This window comes from Hyla sarda, chromosome 3 (assembly GCF_029499605.1).
Source record: "Hyla sarda isolate aHylSar1 chromosome 3, aHylSar1.hap1, whole genome shotgun sequence".
In the NCBI taxonomy this organism is placed as follows: Eukaryota; Metazoa; Chordata; class Amphibia; order Anura; family Hylidae; genus Hyla; species Hyla sarda.
Window position 1 is genome coordinate 229,040,312 of NC_079191.1, and position 13,073 is coordinate 229,053,384.

Sequence of the window (13,073 nt, forward strand, 5' to 3'; positions counted from 1 at the left end):
GGCTTGAGCAATCGACCGCCGATAACACTGATCACTTCAAAGCTATGGCTTACACTAAAGTGTAAAAAAAAGCACCATAAAAATAAATATAAACATATGTGGTATCGCCGCGTGCGTAAATGTCCGAACTATAAAAATGTATCATTAACTAAACCGCACGGTCAATGGTGTACGCGCAAAAAAATTCCAAAGTCCAAAATAACGTATTTTTGGTCGCTTTTTATAATCATGAAAAAATTAATAAAAAGCGATTAAAAAGTCAGATCATGTGGTACCACTAAAACGTCAGATCATGGCGCAAAAAATGAGCCCTCATACCGCCCCATACGCATAAAAATAAAAAAGTTATAGGGGTCAGAAGATGACAATTTTAAACGTATAAATTTCCGTGCATGTAGTTATGATTTTTTCCAGAAGTGCGACAAAATCAAACCTATATAAGTAGGATATCATTTTAATCATACGTACAGAATAAAGATCAGGTGTCATTGTTACTGAAAAATGTTCTGCATAGAAACAGAAGCCCCCAAAATTAACAAAATGGTGTTTTTTCTTCAATTTTGTTGCACAATGATTTTTTTTTTCTGTTTCGCTGTAGATTTTTGGGTAAAATGACTGATGTCACTGCAAAGTAGAATTGGTGGTGCAAAAATAAGCCATCATATGGATATTTAGGTGCAAAATTGAAAGGGTTATGATTTTTAAAAAGGTAAGGAGGAAAAAAACTTTCTGGCAGCAGAAAGGGAGTATCCCTTTAATATAAGCCTGGTTGTGTTTGCCTTTAAAATACTTTCGGTATCTCCACTTTTAGGGGGAGATTTATCAAAACCTGTCCAGAGGAAAAGTTACTGAGTTGCCCATAGCAACCAATCAGATTGCTTCTTTCATTTTTCAGAGACCTTTTCAGAAATGAAAGAAGCAATCTGATTGGTTGCTATGGGCAACTAAGAAACTTTTTATAAATCTCCCCCTTAGTCTCTTACCTGTGCCTGAAAAATGGATTCTTATTGATTGGCAAATGAAACCAATATCTCTATGATACAAGCGTCAAAATAATTGGTCCATGCTACAGAAAAGGAGTTCAATTTGTAACTTTATGTGTCAGCAACTCATTCGCTATTCTTTAAGAGGAAGAACAGGAGTAAAAAAAAAACACATGGCTTCATTGTTTTATAAGCAGCGCCAAATCTGTGAACAGGTTGAGACTGGTAATCCAGATGATAGTGTAAGCTCTAGTGAACAGTGCGCTCATTCCTCTTGTTTGCACTGTTTACTCCTATGTAATGTCTGAATTTGTATACAATCTCTGTTACAATTACTAACATTATTATAGCCAGTTCTCAGTATACACTGAATTGTGACTTTAACCTATGTACATTAAAAGTATACATATAATGTTTTTGCTAATGACAGGTACAATTTTAAACGATGTGTATATTTTTGGGTGACAAAATTGCTGTCCCTATTGTCTCTATGCGGAGACCAAATACAGGATGTGTGGGTGGACAAGCAGGGCTCTGTGCAGGCTCCTGGCTTATCAATCATCCAGATGTGTGAGCCGGGCATGTCACAGAGCCTCAGTGCACAGAGCCCCGCTTGTCCTCAGTGCACAGAGCCCCGCTTGTCCTCAGTGCACAGAGCCCCGCTTGTCCTCAGTGCACAGAGCCCCGCTTGTCCTCAGTGCACAGAGCCCCGCTTGTCCTCAGTGCACAGAGCCCCGCTTGTCCTCAGTGCACAGAGCCCCGCTTGTCCTCAGTGTACAGAGCCCTGCTTGCCCCTGGGAAACACCTAAAGGGTTAACAAACTTTCTGAATGTCATTTTGAATACTTTGAGGGGTGCACTTTTCATAATGGGGTCCATAATGGGGGGTTTCTTACAGAAAGGCCCCTCAAATCCACTTCAAACTTAACTGGTCCCTGAAAAAATCTTATTTTAAATTTTCCATGAAAATTTGGAAAATTGCTACTATACTTTGAAGCCCTCTAATGTCTTCAAAAAATACAAACATGTAAACTTTATGATGTCAACATAAAGTAGACATATTGTATATGTGAATCAATATATAATGTATTCGGAATGTCTATTTTCCTTATAAGCAGAGAGTTTCAAAGATAGAAAAATGCAACATTTTTATACAAGAAATGATGCAAGAATGGACAAATATTTAACACTAACAAAGTAGAATATGTCACGAAAAAACTATTCTGGAATCAAATTCAAAAGTTAAAGCATCCCAGAGTTATTAATGCTTAACCCCTTAAGGACGCAGGACGTAAATGTACGTCCTGGTGAGGTGATACTTAACGCACCAGGACGTACATTTACGTCCTAAGCATAACCGCGGGCATCGGAGCGATGCCCGTGTCATGCGCGGCTGATCCCGGCTGCGATCTCGCGGGCGTCCGTCATTAACCCCTCAGGTGCCGGGATCAATACAGATCCCGGCATCTGCGGCAGTTCGCGATCAAAATGAACGATCGGATCGCCCGCAGCACTGCTGCGGGGATCCGATCATTCATAACGCCGCACGGAGGTCCCCTCTCCTTCCTCCGTGCGGCTCCCGGCGTCTCCTGCTCTGGTCTGTGATCGAGCAGACCAGAGCAGGAGATGACCGATAATACTGATCTGTTCTATGTCCTATACATAGAACAGATCAGTATTAGCAATCATGGTATTGCTATGAATAGTCCCCTATGGGGACTATTCAAGTGTAAAAAAAAATGTTAAAAAATGTAAAGGTAAAAGTAAAAAAAAAGTGAAAAATCCCCTCCCCCAATAAAAAAGTAAAACGTCCGTTTTTTCCTATTTTACCCCCAAAAAGCGTAAAAAACATTTTTTATAGACATATTTGGTATCGCCGCGTGCGTAAATGTCCGAACTATTAAAATAAAATGTTAATGATCCCGTACGGTGAACGGCGTGAACGAAAAAAAATTTTAAAAGTCCAAAATTCCTACTTTTTTAATACATTTTATTAAAAAAAAATTATAAAAAATGTATTAAAAGTTTTTTATATGCAAATGTGGTATCAAAAAAAGTACAGATCATGGCGCAAAAAATGAGCCCCCATACCGCCGCTTATACGGAAAAATAAAAAAGTTATAGGTCATCAAAATAAAGGGATTATAAATGTACTAATTTGGTTAAAAAGTTTGTGATTTTTTTTAAGCGCAACAATAATATAAAAGTATATAATAATGGGTATCATTTTAATCGTATTGACCCTCAGAATAAAGAACACACGTCATTTTTACCATAAATTGTACGGCGTGAAAACAAAACCTTCCAAAATTAGCAAAATTGCGTTTTTCGTTTTAATTTCCCCACAAAAATAGTGATTTTTGGTTGCGCTATACATTTTATGATATAATGAGTGATGTCATTACAAAGGACAACTGGTCGCGCAAAAAACAAGCCCTCATACTAGTCTGTGGATGAAAATATAAAAGAGTTATGATTTTTAGAAGGCGAGGAGGAAAAAATGAAAACGTAAAAATTAAATTGTCTGAGTCCTTAAGGCCAAAATGGGCTGAGTCCTTAAGGGGTTAAAGGGTATTCCAGGCAAACCTTTTCTTTTATATATATATATATATATATATATATATCTCAACTGGCTCCGGAAAGTTAAACAGATTTGTAAATTACTTCTATTAAAAAATCTTAATCCTTCCAATAGTTATTAGCTTCTGAAGTTGAGTTGCTGTTTTCTGTCTAACTGCTTTCTGATCACTCACGTCCCGGGAGCTGTGCAGCTCCTATGGGGATATTCTCCCATCATGCAAGGGATATACTCCCATCATGCACAGCTCCCGTGACGTGACATCATCATTGAGCAGTTAGACAGAAAACTTCAGAAGCTAATAACTATTGGAAGGATTAAGATTTTTTAATAGAAGTAATTTACAAATCTGTTTAACTTTCCGGAGCCAGTTGATATATAAAAAAAAAAGTTTTTGCCTGGAATACCCCTTTAACCTGTTAAGGACATAGGACGTTCTCTAACGTCCTCACTGCCTGGGCTTTAATGCCCAAGGACGTTAGAGAACGTCCTGTTGTATTTCCGATCTCTGCCGCTCGCCCGGCAGAGATCGGAACTGGATGCCTGCTGAAATCCTTCAGCAGGCATCCAGGGCAAACGCCGAGGGGGGCCATGTAGGGAAAGCGCCCTTGCGATCTGCGGCGATACCGGGCTGATCGGGTCTCTGGGACCCGACCGCCCGGTAATTTCGCATGATCCCGGCTGTCACAGACAGCCAGGACCATGCTGAAGTATAGGAGCGAGGTGGCAAGCCTGCCACCTCCTCCGATCCCCTGCGATCTGTCGGTTAGTTAATCGACCAATCGCAGGAGGGGGGGGCGGTTACTTTCTCCCGTCCTGCCCGGCCCCTTGAAGTCCGGAGAGGACGGGAGGAAGACCGGAGGACGCGGCGGGGGACGGGGGAGTGCTGGGGACTGGCCCCGGTACTTACCTCGTCCCTGAAGACCTGGATCCCGGCGAGGAAGACGGCGGCGGCGGCGACAGGGGAGTAGATCTTCAGCCGCAGTCGGGCCCTTTACAGCAATGCACGTCGCCGTAAAGCGACATGCATTGCTGTAATGGGACCCTGTAAACTACAACTTCCAGCATGCCCAGACAGCCCTTGGCGTCTGGGCATGCTGGGAGTTGCAGTTTTGCAACATCTGGAGGTCCACAGTTTGGAGACCACTGTGCCCTTTCAGATGTTGCAAAACTACACATCCTCAGCATGCCCTTACTGTCCAGGCATGCTGGGAGTTGTAGTTCTGTAACATCTGGCCCTTCAGATGTTGCAGAACTACAACTCCCAGCATGCCTGGACAGTTTTGGCATACTGGGAGTTGTAGTTTTGCATAATCTGGAAGGGCACAGATTGGGAACCACTGTATTAGTGGTCTGCAAACTGTAGTCCTCCAGATGTTGCAAAACTACAACTCCCAGCATGCTGGGAGTTGTAGTTCGGCAACATCTGGCTCTAAAGATGTTGCCGAACTACTACTTCCAGCATGCCTGAGAATGCTGGGAGTTGTGGTTTTGCAACAACAGGAGGCACACTGGTTGGGAAACATTGTCTGTTTCATAACTCAGTGTTTCCCAACCGTGTGCCTCCAGCTGTTGCAAAACTATAACTACCAGCATGCACTGATAAACTGTGCATGCTGGGAGTTGTAGTTTTGCAGCAGCTGGAGGTCCTCCCCCCCCCCCCCCCCCCCCTGTGAATGTACAGGGTACATTCACATGGGCAGGGGGCTTACAGTGAGTATCAGGCTGCAAGTTTGCGATGCAGCAAATTTTGCGCGGCAGCTCAAACTCGTAGCGGGAACTCGCTGTAACCCCCCGCCCGTGTGACTGTACCCTAAAAACACTACACTACACTAACACAAAATAAAATAAAAAGTAAAAAACACTACATATACACATACCCCTACAAAGCCCCCCTCCCAATAAAAATGAAAAACGTCTGGTACGCCACTGTTTCCAAAATGGAGCCTCCAGCTGTTGCAAAACAACAACTCCCAGTATTGCCGGACAGCCGTTGACTGTCCAAGCATGCTGGGAGTTTTACAACAGCTGGAGGCACCCTGTTTGGGAATCACTGGCGTAGAATACCCCTATGTCTACCCCTATGCAAATCCCTAATTCAGGCCTCAAATGCGCATGGCGCTCTCACTTTGGAGCCCTGTCGTATTTCAAGGCAACAGTTAAGGGTCACATATGGGGTATCGCCGTACTCGGGAGAAATTGTGTTACAAATTTTGGGGGGCTTTTTCTCCTTTAACCCCTTATGAAAAGGTGAAGTTGGGGTCTACAACAGCATGTTAGTGTAAAAAAATAAATTTTTTACACTAACACGCTGGTGTTGCCCTATACTTTTCATTTTGACAAGAGGTAAAAGGGAAAAACGCCCCCCAAAATTTGTAATGCAATTTCTCCCGAGTAAGAGATACCCTATAAGTGAGCGCGAAGTGCTCTGGGGGTGCACAACAAGGCCCAGAAGGGATAGTGCACCATGTACATTTGAGGTGATTTGCACAGGAGTGGCTGATTGTTACAGCGGTTTTGACAAACGCAAAAAAAAAAAAAAAAAAACACATGTGACCCCATTTCGGAAACTACACCCCTCACGGAATGTAATGAGGGGTGCAGTGAGAATTTTACACCCCACTGGTGTTTGACAGATCTTTGGAACAGTGGGCTGTGCAAATTAAAAATTTTGTACAGCCCACTGTTCCAAAGTTCTGACAGACACCAGTGGGGGGTAAATGATCACTGTACCCCTTGTTACGTTCCTCAAGGGGTCTAGTTTCCAAAATGGTATGCCATGTGGGGGTTATTTTGCTGTCCTGGCACCATAGGGGCTTCCTAAATGCGATATGCCCCACGAGCAAAATTTGCTCTCCAAAAGCCAAATAGGACTCCTTCTCTTCTGAGCATTGTAGTTCGCCCGTAGTGCACTTCAGGTCCACTTATGGCGTACCTTCATACTCAGAAGAGATGGGGTTACAAATTTTGGGGGGTATTTTCTGCTATTAACCCTTGCAAAAAATGTGAAATTTGGGGGGAAACACACATTTTAGTGAAAAAATATATATATATTTTTTTACATATGCAAAAGTCGTGAAACCCCTGTGGGGTATTAAGGCTCACTTTATTCCTTATTACGTTCCTCAAGGGGTCTAGTTTCCAAAATGGTATGCCATGTGAGGGTTTTTTGCTGTTGTGGCACCATAGGGGCTTCCTAAATGCGACATGCCCCCCGACCAAAATTTGCTGTCCAAAAGCCAAATATGACTCCTTCTCTTCTGAGCATTGTAGTTCGCCCGTAGTGCACTTCAGGTCCACTTATGGGGTACCTTCATACTCAGAAGAGATGTGGTTACAAATTTTGGGGGGTATTTTCTGCTATTAACCCTTGCAAAAATGTGAAATTTGGGGGGAAACACATTTTAGTGGAAAAATTTTTTTTTTTTACATATGCAAAAGTCGTGAAACAACTGTGGGGTATTAAGGTTCACTTTACCCCTTGTTACGTTCCCCAAGGGGTCTAGTTTCCGAAATGGTATGCCATGTGTGGATTTTTTGCTGTTCTGGTACCATAGGGGCTTCCTAAATGCAACATGCCCCCCAAAAACCATTTCAGAAAAACATACTCTCCAAAATCCCCTTGTCGCTCCTTCGCTTCTGAGCCCTCTACTGCGCCCGCCGAACACTTTTCATGAACATGAACATGAGAAATTGGGCTACAAATATAAGTATAAATTTTCTCCTTTTACCCCTTGTAAAAATTCAAAAATTGGGTCTACAAGAACATGCGAGTGTAAAAAATGAAGATGGTGAATTTTCTCCTTCACTTTGCTGCTATTCCTGTGAAACACCTAAAGGGTTAAAACGCTGACTGAATGTCATTTTGAATACTTTGGGGGGTGCAGTTTTTATAATGGGGTCATTTGTGGGGTATTTCTAATATGAAGACCCTTCAAATCCACTTCAAACCTGAACTGGTCCCTGAAAAATAGTGAGTTTGAAAATTTTGTGAAAAATTGGAAAATTGCTGCTTAACTTTGAAGCCCTCTGGTGTCTTCCAAAAGTAAAAGCTCGTCAATTTTATGATGCAAACATAAAGTAGACATATTATATTTGTGAATAATTTTTTTTTTAATTTGGAATATCCATTTTCCTTACAAGCAGAGAGCTTCAAAGTTAGAAAAATGCAAAATTTTCAATTTTTTCTGCAAATTTTGGAATTTTTCACTAAGAAACGATGCAAGTATCGACAAAATTTTACCAATAACATAAAGTAGAATATGTCACGAAAAAACAATCTCGGAATCAGAATGATAGGTAAAAGCATCCCAGAGTTATTAATGTTTAAAGTGACAGTGGTCAGATGTTCAAAAAACGCTCTGGTCCTAAGGTGTAAAATGGCCTGGTCCTTAAGGGGTTAAAGTGACAGTGGTCAGAATTGCAAAAAATGCTCTGGTCCTTAGGGTCAAAAAGGGCTCGGTCCCCAAGAAGTTAAAATAATCATTAGCTGCAGCCCTACAAAGTATAATATCAAGAATAGAGTCCAATGAACAGGCAATGCACATTTGATTGAATTTCCGCCGCATGAAACAGTGGTGCCACAACTAACATACCTGAATGCACAACCTGTCAGGCTATAACAGTAGACAACCAATAAGAGTGCCATTGCTGCTTATAGGGATCAGAAAGGCAAAAGAACACAAAAACTGGACCACTGAGCAGTGCACATACCTGGTCAGGTGAATATAGATTTTACTGCCCCATGCTGATAGCAGGGTCAGAATTTGATACAAGAAGCATGAGTGAATGAACCCTTACTATAATGTCAACAGTAAAGGCTTACAGAGGTAAAATAATGATGTGGGAAATGTTTTATTGGCACTCCATGGATCCTCTGATATATGTGTTGCTGTTAGAAAATGTATTTAAAACAACATTCTATTTCAGTATGCATGTTACTTAAAAGCATACATAAGGAATACTTCTATACACACATACATGTATGGAACATTTCCTATTGGTACAAGCTTCGGATAGTGAGTGGGCTGCAGGAGGCTTCAGTAATCATTTGTACTAGATAAAGAAAACACCACTTAAAACCCATATTCACTTTAGAAACGTTTTAATACCATTATCATCTACACTTATATAAGTTATTACTGTACTGTGCAGGGACTGGTATAAAGATTACACTGCGCAGAATGTAAATCAACCCAGCAAGCTCTGGGCAGACAGGCAGGCAGGCAGCAGAATTGCTAAGGCCTGTATTCCAGTAATATAAGCTGTAACATTCAAGGTTGGGTTTACATTACTGTGCACATCAGTAAAGCTCCTGATATTTATATATATGCTAAAAGTCCTTATGGGGGTCCATTAGTCAGATGTAAGCCAAAAGAGTCTCTTTCACCTCTGATGGCGGGATGTATCAGTATACCTCAAAAAATGAATAGTTTCTTTGCATCGTATATGTTAAACAATACCATATTAGCCTACAGGTATCGGATGCTATTGTATACATCACTGTATCCATTATGCAGATGCTATCATAGCTCAAGGGTTAAGGATGTGTTAAACAGATGCATAACAATGCCATCCATCATCCCTAGGCTATAAAGGCATCCATGTAATACATACAGCATGATAAAGCTCACATGGTATTGGGACACACCTCTTAATCGCTGAATTCAGGTTTCATTAGAGGGAATTTGTCAGCTCTAGATCATGCTCAGGGCTCAAGCAGGGCTTATGCAAGGATTTCTGCCACTCTAGGCAAAAGCTTATTTTGCCGCCGCCCCCCTTGACTCCGCCCATTGTCCCTTCCCTTTGATGCACCCCACATTACTACTGGGGTGAAACACTGTAACAAGCCCCCTCCTCATGTAATCTCCCTACTACTGGGGTGACACACTGTAACAAGCCCCCTCCTCATGTAATCTCCTTACTACTGGGGTGACACACTGTAACAAGTCCCCTCCTCATGTAATCTCCTTACTAATGGGGTGACACACTGTAACAAGCCCCCTCCTCATGTAATCTCCCTACTACTGGGGTAACACACTGTAACAAGCCCCCTCCTCATGTAATCTCCTTACTACTGGGGTGATACACTGTAACAAACCCCCTCCTCATGTAATCTCCTTACTAATGGGGTGACACACTGTAACAAGCCCCCTCCTCATGTAATCTCCCTACTACTGAGGTAACAAACTAACAATCCCCCTCCTCATGTAATCTCCTTACTACTGAGGTAACACACTGTAACAAGCCCCCTCCTCATGTAATCTCCCTACTACTGAGGTAACACACTAACAAGCCCCCTCCTCATGTAATCTCCTTACTACTGAGGTAACACACTAACAAGCCCCGTCCTCAAGTAATCTCCCTACTACTGGGGTGACACACTGTAACAAACCCCCTCCTCATGTAATCTCCTTACTACTGGGGTGACACAATGTAACAAACCCCCTCCTCATGTAATCTCCTTACTACTGGGGTGACACACTATAACAAGCCTCCTCCTCATGTAATCTCCTTACTACTGGGGTATATCACAACAATTGCCCCACAGGGGGTACCAGGGTCATAATATATTCACAACTATTTTAGGGGAAACCCCCTAGGGGGAACCCTTAAAAAGTACCTCCTAAAATGTAACTTTTATTGATCCTATTAAAATATTAAACCAAATAGTAATGTGTAATTTTCCTTATGATGTAATCTACACCACTAATTATTTAAAATCACAGCCTCAGATCAGCTCCCCTTGTAATATTATAGTAGTGACTGCAATTAATGTCAGAATAATTGCACAGCGATCATCATCTTGGGATATGATGAACTGTTTATGGGGAGTTGTTAGTGGCTGCTAATTAAAAAATCAGAGCATTAGCCAGCGCCTCCAACGTTTCGCTGGCACCCCAGCTTCGTCAGGAAGCCACCAGCCCTTCCTGACGAAGCTGGGGTGCCAGCGAAACGTTGGAGGCGCTGGCTAATGCTCTGATTTTTTAATAAGCAGCCACTAACAACTCCCCATAAACAGTTCATCATATCCCAAGATGATGATCGCTGACATTAATTGCAGTCACTACTATAATATTACAAGGGGAGCTGATCTGAGGCTGTGATTTTAAATAATTAGTGGTGTAGATTACATCATAAGGAAAATTACACATTACTATTTGGTTTAATATTTTAATAGGATCAATAAAAGTTACATTTTAGGAGGTACTTTTTAAGGGTTCCCCCTAGGGGGTTTCCCCTAAAATAGTTGTGAACTTACTACTGGGGTGACACACTGTAACAAGCCTCCTCCTCATGTATTCTCCTCACTACTGGGGTCACACACTGTAACAAACCCCCTCCTCATGTAATCTCCTTACTAATGGGGTGACACACTGTAACAAGCCCCCTCCTCATGTAATCTCCCTACTACTGAGGTAACACACTGTAACAAACCTCCTCCTCATGTAATCTCCTTACTACTGGGGTGACACACTGTAACAAGCCTCCTCCTCATGTAATCTCCTCACTATTGGGGTGACACACTGTAACAAACCCCCTCCTCATGTAATCTCCTTACTACTGGGGTAACACACTGTAACAAACCCCCTCCTCATGTAATCTCCTTACTACTGGGGTGACACACTATAACAAGCCTCCTCCTCCTCATGTAATCTCCTTACTACTGGGGTGACACACTATAACAAGCCTCCTCCTCCTCCTCCTCATGTAATCTCCTTACTACTGGGGTATATCACAACAATTGCCCCACAGGGGGTACCAGGGTCATAATATGTAATCTCCTTACTACTGGGGTGACACACTATAACAAGCCTCCTCCTCCTCCTCCTCATGTAATCTCCTTACTACTGGGTTGACACACTGTAACAAACCTCCTCCTCATGTAATCTCCTTACTACTGGGGTGACACACTATAACAAACCTCCCCCTCATGTAATCTCCTTATTACTGAGGGGACACACTGTAACAAACCTCCTCCTCATGTAATCTCCTTAACCCCTTAAGGACCGGAGGTTTTTCCGTTTTTGCATTTTCGTTTTTTGCTCCTTGCCTTTAAAAAATCATAACTCTTTCAAATTTACACCTAAAAATCCATATGATGGCTTATTTTTTGCGCCACCAATTCTACTTTGTAATGACGTCAGTCATTTTGCCCAAAAATCTATGGTGAAGCGGGAAAAAAAATCATTGTGCGACAAAATTGAAAAAAAAAACGCTGTTTTGTAACTTTTGGGGGCTTCCGTTTCTACGTAGTACATTTTTCGGTAAAAATGACACCTGATATGTATTCTGTAGGTCCATACGATTAAAATGATACCCTACTTATATAGGTTTGATTTTGTCGGACTTCTGGAAAAAATCATAACTACATGCAGGAAAATTAATACGTTTAAAATTGTCATCTTCTGACCCCTATAACTTTTTTATTTTTCCGTGTATGGGGCGGTATGAGGGCTCATTTTTTGCGCCGTGATCTGAAGTTTTTAACGGTACCATTTTTGCATTGATAGGACTTATTGATCACTTTTTATTCATTTTTAAATGATATAAAAAGTGACCAAAAATGCACTATTTTGGACTTTGGAATTTTTTTGCGCGCACGCCATTGACCGAGCGGTTTAATTAATGATATATTTTTATAATTCGGACATTTCCGCACGCGGTGATACCACATATGTTTATTTTTATTTTTATTTACACTGTGTTTTTTTTTTTATTGGAAAAGGGGGGTGATTCAAACTTTTAATAGGGGAGGAGTTAAATGATCTTTATTCACTTTTTTTTTCACTTTTTTTTTGCAGTGTTATAGGTCCCATAGGGACCTATAACACTGCACACACTGATCTTCTATGTTGATCACTGGTTTCTCATAAGAAACCAGTGATCAACGATTCTGCCGGATGACTGCTCATGCCTGGATCTCAGGCACTGAGCAGTCATTCGGCGATCGGACAGCGAGGAGGCAGGAAGGGGCCCTCCCGCTGTCCTGTCAGCTGTTCGGGATGCCGCGATTTCACCGCGGCTATCCCGAACAGCCCACTGAGCTAGCCGGGATGCTTTCGGTTTCACTTTAGACGCGGCGTTCAACTTTGAACGCCGCGTCTAAAGGGTTAATAGCGCGCGGCACAGCGATCAATGCCGCGCGCTATTAGCCACGGGTCCCGGCCGTTGTTAGAGGCCGGGCCCGACCCGCTATGACGCGGGGCCACGCCGTGGCCCCGCGTTATAGATCGGGAGTGGACACATGACGTTCCAGTACGTCATGTGTCCTTAAGGGGTTAATATTGGGGTGACACACTAACAAACCTCCTCCTCGTGTAATCTCCTTACTACTGAGGGGACACACTGGTGGGGGAGACGGAGGTCTGAGATGCAAGTGCTGTCAGGATGCTAGATTGACCTCAGAGAAAAAGGTGTTGCAGACTAAAGAATGCTAATTATTATGGTACCAGGTGGCAGGGGCGTAGCTGGAAACAACAGGACCCCAAGGCAAAAAAGTAACCTGCCCCA

The 13,073-nt window shown here is 42.3% G+C and overlaps 1 protein-coding gene across 5 annotated transcripts in view; it reads right to left on the reverse strand.

Annotated features, from left to right (window-relative positions):
- Nucleotides 1-13,073, reverse strand: part of ASCC3 (activating signal cointegrator 1 complex subunit 3) — a 764,501-nt gene that overhangs the window by 714,342 nt on the left and 37,086 nt on the right. The gene's annotated exons all lie outside the window — the stretch shown is intronic.